Source organism: Cyprinus carpio, chromosome A7, assembly GCF_018340385.1.
Source record: "Cyprinus carpio isolate SPL01 chromosome A7, ASM1834038v1, whole genome shotgun sequence".
Taxonomy (NCBI): domain Eukaryota; kingdom Metazoa; phylum Chordata; class Actinopteri; order Cypriniformes; family Cyprinidae; genus Cyprinus; species Cyprinus carpio.
In genome coordinates, this window is record NC_056578.1 from 13380050 (window position 1) to 13387003 (window position 6954).

The window sequence follows — 6954 nt, forward strand, 5'->3', positions numbered from 1 at the left end:
CATTTAATGAATTACTGGTAATAGTCCAATTACTAATAGGGTTACTGGGAAACAGGTTAGCTAGGAGTGCACTTAGCAGCAGCAGCATATTATGAAGTGTTAAGCAGGTATTAATATAGGCCAGTCACAGGCATCTCTGTTGAATGCAGTTGCCAATTAGAGGTGTTTACAGAATGGTTAGTCAGAATCCGCTCTGATCTAATTTTATTTTTTTTTTCTCGCAAGTTTACATAGTTCTACATAGGGCTGGGTTTTAACACAAATTTCACGATTCGATATGATTCTCATTCACAAGCTTTCGATTAGATTCGATTACCGATTCGATTAGATTCGATTCAATATTGATTATTTTGGATATATATCAGGTACGGTACTTGCCAAATTTTCTCAAGGAAAAAAATCTCTCAACTAATGCTGTAAAATATACATGAGAGTAATTTGGTGCTGCATTACTATAAAATTGAAGGTTAAAATTGACTGATTTGTAAGATATAGCATACAACTGTTAAAATTACACAATTAAGTTTTTAAAATAATAAAGTTACAATTACATAATAATATTTCTACTTCAGTTCATTTTTTTAATATAAAAATTTAAATGGTGGCTGTCATAAAAAATATATGGATTTATTCAAACATAAATTAAACATAAGACAAGTAATATATATATATATATATATATATATATATATATATATATATATATATATATATATATATATAATTAATATATGTTATATGGTGCATATATTTAGCAAAATGCCCCTCTTTACATTTTATTTTTCTATCTGACTAATGAGTTCATGGTCACCGAATATGTTTGTTTCTGAGGTAAATGTGACGTTACATGACATTGTTTACAAGTCTTTATATTGACGTCTTTGCACGGCTGAAACACTGATTGAGCGATTACATGAGGCAGGATACAGATTGTAAAGTTGTACTCTTAACTTACCTTCGGATGTTTAGTCATGATTATTTTGTGCTGAAACTGGTATTAATTTGGAGGAAATGATTAGTTGCCTAATTGTGCGCCTCGTGCTGCAGCGTCTGTTGAACTGAGGTGCTACAGCAATCTGTCATTCCAGATTAAACAGCACCAAAACTGCATTTATTGTTTGAATACTGCAATACAATGGACATAAATTGAAACCTGAGACTTTGTTTCATATTAAAAGCACCAAAGCACAATGCTTATTGCTATTTATTGGATGGGAAGTGTCCTTTAATGTTCTGTCCATTAAATGAAAACAGGCTACACTAATCGATTCTTGGGATTTAAGAATCGATATCGTTACCGTAATCAATACCATAAAAAAGTGAATCGATTAATATCGAGATATCGATATTTTTTACCCATTCCTAGTTCTACACCCACACATATCTTCCTATTATAACAAGACAAAAAGAAAGCATACACAATGTAAATAAGATATTCATTGTATAGTTAATAATTGATTATATTAGGAGTTTCCGTGTGAGCAAGCTCGGTCAGATACGCTATAATTGAAGCACCCTTTGCTCGGTATCTCTTACATACTACATTCATAGTTTGAAGAAAAATTAAGAGGACCGTCCACGTATACTGTTTCAGGAATGACAAACACAAGTGTAAAAAATTATGCGAGTGAATCCTCCAAATTTATCTGCTATTAACAGTGATAAGATAACTGTACCAGTGGACAGAATGAACTATGTGACAAGCCAATGTCAAAACAACAGAGCTGTGCTTTAAGTGATGCAGAATTAATTCAGAGTAACAAAACTACACCAGCAACAAATCTGTGTTGCTTTTAGAGGTAAAGATAACTTAAAGGTCTCCTTTGATGTGTCCTTTTTAGGCAATGTTTCATTTTTAAATTAAATCTAAGCCAAAATATTTAATGCATTTTTCAATTATTATACCATTAATAATTAACTTAATTTGTAGTTAAATATTTAAATAATTTACCATACTAGGCTGTTGGTGTCTGGGCTTATTTATTTATTTTTAAATGACATGAGACTTTGTGACTTCTTGCACTTGCTAGACTTTATGGTCATTTTATAATAAATCCGAGAGCAAGACGTGCAAAAAATAAAAAAAAAAAAAAAATTAAATCGCAACAGAGGATCACTCGTTAGCTCTGTTGCCATTTCAGCTTTTGGATTTATTATAAAATGACTATGAAGTATACTGTATCTATTGTATATAATAGTAATTTCATGTCATTTTCATCTTAAGTCTTTGTTTTCCACCAGGAGACAATCCAAATTCTGCCATAAAGATGAAGATTGATATTTTGTTAAAGAATAAGCACTTTGTTTAAAAATAAATAAATAAACGATTTGTTCTATTATATGTGTTTTTACTACTTTTGTATGTTGTATAAATACTGTATATATCAAGGTAACGAAGATATATTAACAAAATAATCTTTTAGAAGGGCCTCATCTATTAATTTTGCCTGGGGCCCCCATTTCATCTTGGTTTGCCTCTGAATGTATGTCGTGCCAGATGAGGCTTGCACAGCCCGAGTGAGTGAGTGTGAGAGAGACAGCACATACAAAGTAACTCACAGAAATGTATAGATGCATACTGCGGTAGAAGTTTTTTTTTATTTATTTTTTTACAAAATATGATTTACGTACTGTAAGCAACATAATACGGTCATGAGGTTTCCCCGAATATCAATATCAACACAATTGCAATGTGACACTGATTTTATACAATACTATTTCAATAAACAAGAAGTTAAAATTAAGTGACTTAATTAGGCAGTCGGCTCCGCCCATTGTGGCGGGCTGAAATGCCATTTGTTCGTGCAGCTACACGAACGTAAACAAATCAGGCTTCAGTATTCAGAGTAAACAGGAGTTTCCCCAAAGCGTTTCATGCAACGCTCATTCCGTGCTCCCGTTATCTCAGGGAACCAAGGTTACTTTAGTAACCGGATGCGATTTGCAGCGAGTGGAAAAATGAGCATCTACAGTAACAAATCAGTCCAACACAAGGACAGTCACACAGTTGCTTCCATCCATTAAACTGCTCCCAAATGACACAGTGAGCTCCATATCTGCTATTTGGGCCAGAGAGAAAGAGAGAACTCAGCATTCCCTGCTGACAGAACAGAGAGCTTCTGTCTCTTCCCAATTCTGCTATCCACTAGGTTTGGAATGGCCATACTAGGATAGCATATAAATGTGGCCCATTCTTTCAGACTGTGTGTGTGGGGGGTAACTGCTGCTCTTGATTTGACCTCTCCTCCCATCAGATGTTCGGCACATCAGTGAAACAGCGATTACATGTATTTGATATACGGTGATAGGTTTATGTTCCACTGTGTGTGTGTGTAAGTGTGTGTGTTGCAGTAGGACAGAGAAGGATGCTGGGGGCCGGAGTGATTCTTTGATAATCTAATTTTCGTGCTCTATGACGTCAAAGCATTTTCAAATATACTAAGGGAAAAAAGAGGGAAGACCGAGCAGTGTTCTAACACCAATTTAACAAATTGTACATGGTCTACATGGGGTGAAATCATTACAATACATGAACAAACATGTATCAGAAAAGATGTATGCCTCTTTGTGCAAATATAAAGGACTTATAAGAAAAAATTGAGGTAAAAGAAAAGAAAAATTTCACATCTGACTTGGATTCTGAATTGGATTTTTGATAATAAATGATATATGTGATACTGTATGTATATATATATATATATATATATATATATATATATATATATATATATATATATATATAACTATAAACTTGGCATGATCAGCTAATGCATTCCTATATTTGATAATTTTATTTGCTGTTTTGAATTTGAATACATTGCCTAGGTGGGTGATAGTGATGTGGGATGGCATAGAAATTAATCAGAAAAAGTATGATTGACCAATAATTCCTGGAAAGAATTTACAAGTCCATGTTTTCGATTGGTATTTCAGTGCAGTGAGGCTGGTAGCTACTCTTTACACGTGACATTTACCTTTTACCTTCCCGATTTCTAAACTAATTTGAGTTAGGCTATAGCAAATTAATTGGGAATATTATATCAAAGCTTGAGATATAATGCAAAAAATATTGAAAAAAAAAATGTGTGAAAACAGTGTCGGCTTTCTCCTAACAGAATTGGAGGGAACGTAGATATGAATCTGTCCTGGCCAAAAAGGAAAGACTAATTTAAAGCATTTCAATGCTTAGTATTAAAATGGGTCAATATGCACGTTTAATATCCCGACACTCACAATCATGCACGGTACAGCACCGCGTGCCCGTTATGCCTCAACTGAAACGCGCACGGATGAGGCGCCTGTCGCCCTGCATTTCGGAAAATGCTTTAGAACAGGTTGCAGCACCACGCAGTTTAAACAGCAAAAAGTGACCCTCTCGTTTCAGCCTCATGCCAACAACATTTTATGTACTTTTCATCTGAAAACCCTGTTTAATATACAACAGCCTAACAAATAGTAAATTGCAGAAAGAGTTGAATTTGTAATATATTTTCCACAGAAGTGCCGTTACCTGGGAATGCGCCGCAGTCAGAAATCCGAGGTCTGTATACAGGAGATGTGTGGGTATTTCCTCGTTTTCTCAGTCGTCGCTCAGCGCAATTCCATCAGCCTGAGCTTGGAATAAACCAAAAGATTCTCCACTACCCGAGAACAGCAGGAAATGTTTCACGGTTTCACCCGACAACACCCAGATAAGACAGATTCAGAGGAAACGATCTTAAAAGTGAAGAACTGTGTACGCGAGCCGCTCGATCAACAGAACGTCTGCGTAAATGAAGTCTAGTTGGATTTGTCCGCTGAAAAGCTTGTTTGGAAACGACCGCCAGCTTCTCCCATCATAGCGCAAATGGGGAAAAAATGAAAACAAACACGAATGCACTTCTATGACCTGTTTTCCCCTCTGTTAATCTAATCAACACTTTATTTCCGTTTAAACGTATTTGACGTGATGTAGTTCGTTTTTTCCGGCAACAAACGCCGATTTAACGCGTTGACTTTAGCACTGAAGTCTCGAGTTTAATCAATCGGCATCTCGAGCATGTGATTCCGGCTACTGAAGGCGGTCATGGTGCTCACCGGCTCCGCTGTCGTTTCCCCGTGATTCCGGGAGCTTTTGCAATGAAAGATGCTGTGAGGTTTTGATTGCCCATCTCTCTCGCCCCCTCTCTCTATTATGCGCGTTCACGCTCTCTGTATCCAAGCTGCTCTGAGGCTCTGTACAACGCGCGCATTCCACACGCGGGCCTCTCAGCATCCCTAAATGATAAAGCTCTGCTGGACAGTGGACACAACACTAACAGACCTCGACGTATAACGGCGTGCTAACGGCCGTAGTGCTGTCAAAAAACATGGCTGGATTTCATATGATATGAAACGTTTGATTTCTCTCTCCTTCCTCGCGCACGAGGTCATCTTTAGTCCTGCATCAGAATGACGTCAGGGCATATTAAAGTGGCAGAAGCCCCTCTTGTTCACCATCACACGATCTCAACCGCGCCTGATGATGGGGGACCTTCGTTTATATCCCTGTTGTGCTAAGGCTTAGTGGGTTGTTATTTGTATGGAAACGCGCATCTTTGGCACCCAGATCGCACTCATTCTCAGGAAGCTTTATTTATTTTTTATTTTTTTTGTATAATGGTAAAATAATATCATTGTATATAATGTATATAGTGTGATGTGTCATAATATTATCAGTCATATAATATTTTACCATTATTTCAAACCATATATTTTCTCAGAAAATACATTGAAGAAATATTGATTTTTCAGAAACAATTTTCACTAAGAAATAATCATAATAAGCTAATAAGCTAATGAATTTCACAGTTAATTACAAAAATAAAAACGGCAAGTAACATTGAATTAAAGGTGAAAATAACCCCGAGTTTTATTATACATTAAAATGTAATAGTGATTGGTTGATATTATGATTGAGAATAAACTATTGAAACAATGCACATTTTCTTAAAAAAAAAAAAAAAAATGTACACTACATTACATACTAAACAGAATCAAACCAGTCAAATGTCAAATCATGTCTGTAAATTCAGTATTCTGATCATTATATAATGGCTCGTGGGGACACAAATGACACCTGACAATGACCTGGATATTATACAGGACTGTCAGATGTTTGGTTACATTTACAAAATAGAATGGAAACACAATCCATTGTTAAATAATTACTTAAAAATCATTCAATTTATGCAGAGTTAAAATTAACACAGTAGACTCTAATTGTAAACTACATTACATGCAATAGTTTCACAATCCTCCATCACTTAACATCAGTCTGAGAAAGCAGCAGTTTGATAAATGTATTAATCATTTAATAACTATAATCTCTGATTCTGCTCCAGCTGCACAAACTGCAGTACTAATATCTCTACACTCATGAAACAAGGACATTTAGGGAACATCTATTTCTTGTGGAAATATCTATTTTCTAATTCTGCTCTATGATGTGATGAGCATCACCATGGGCATCAGTGAGACCCAGCTGAAACATCCAGTAAGTTACACAGGAATAGATCACATTCTAACTACCTGTAGTCTCCAAACAACACTGAGGAAGTTCAGGAGATCTTAAACTCATGCACACTGGTCTCACCTTAATTTGAACTGAAGCTGAAGGCTGCAGGTGTGTCTGAATCTGTTAAAGCAGCAGAAAAATCTGCTCTGGGCAGAAGAGGGATTCATTCCTCCTGCCTCTCGCAGCAGGAGGGAGACACTTACTGGCCTGCCTTGCCACAGTATCCCACCCTACAAGACCATACACACTAGAAAACAACAGATGCAGTTCTCCAAATGCTCCACAGACAATTTATCTACAGTGTGAGAGCCAGAGTCAGCATGCACTATATAAAAATAAAAATTAAATCCTGTTGTTTTTACAAAACAAAACTGGCAGATGTGGTTGCCAGAACAATTCTGTGAAAAGCAAACAACTTT

General features: G+C 36.0%; 1 protein-coding gene across 2 annotated transcripts in view; it reads right to left on the minus strand.

Moving 5' to 3' along the window:
• Positions 1-5450, minus strand: part of LOC109058635 (neuroligin-2-like) — a 168475-nt gene extending 163025 nt beyond the window's left edge. For both annotated transcript variants that reach the window (XM_042759747.1, XM_042759746.1), the window contains exon 1: positions 4511-5450. The gene's annotated coding sequence lies outside the window, so the exon portion shown is untranslated. The remainder of the gene's footprint in view (positions 1-4510) is intronic.
• Between the last annotated feature and the right edge of the window lie 1504 nt (positions 5451-6954).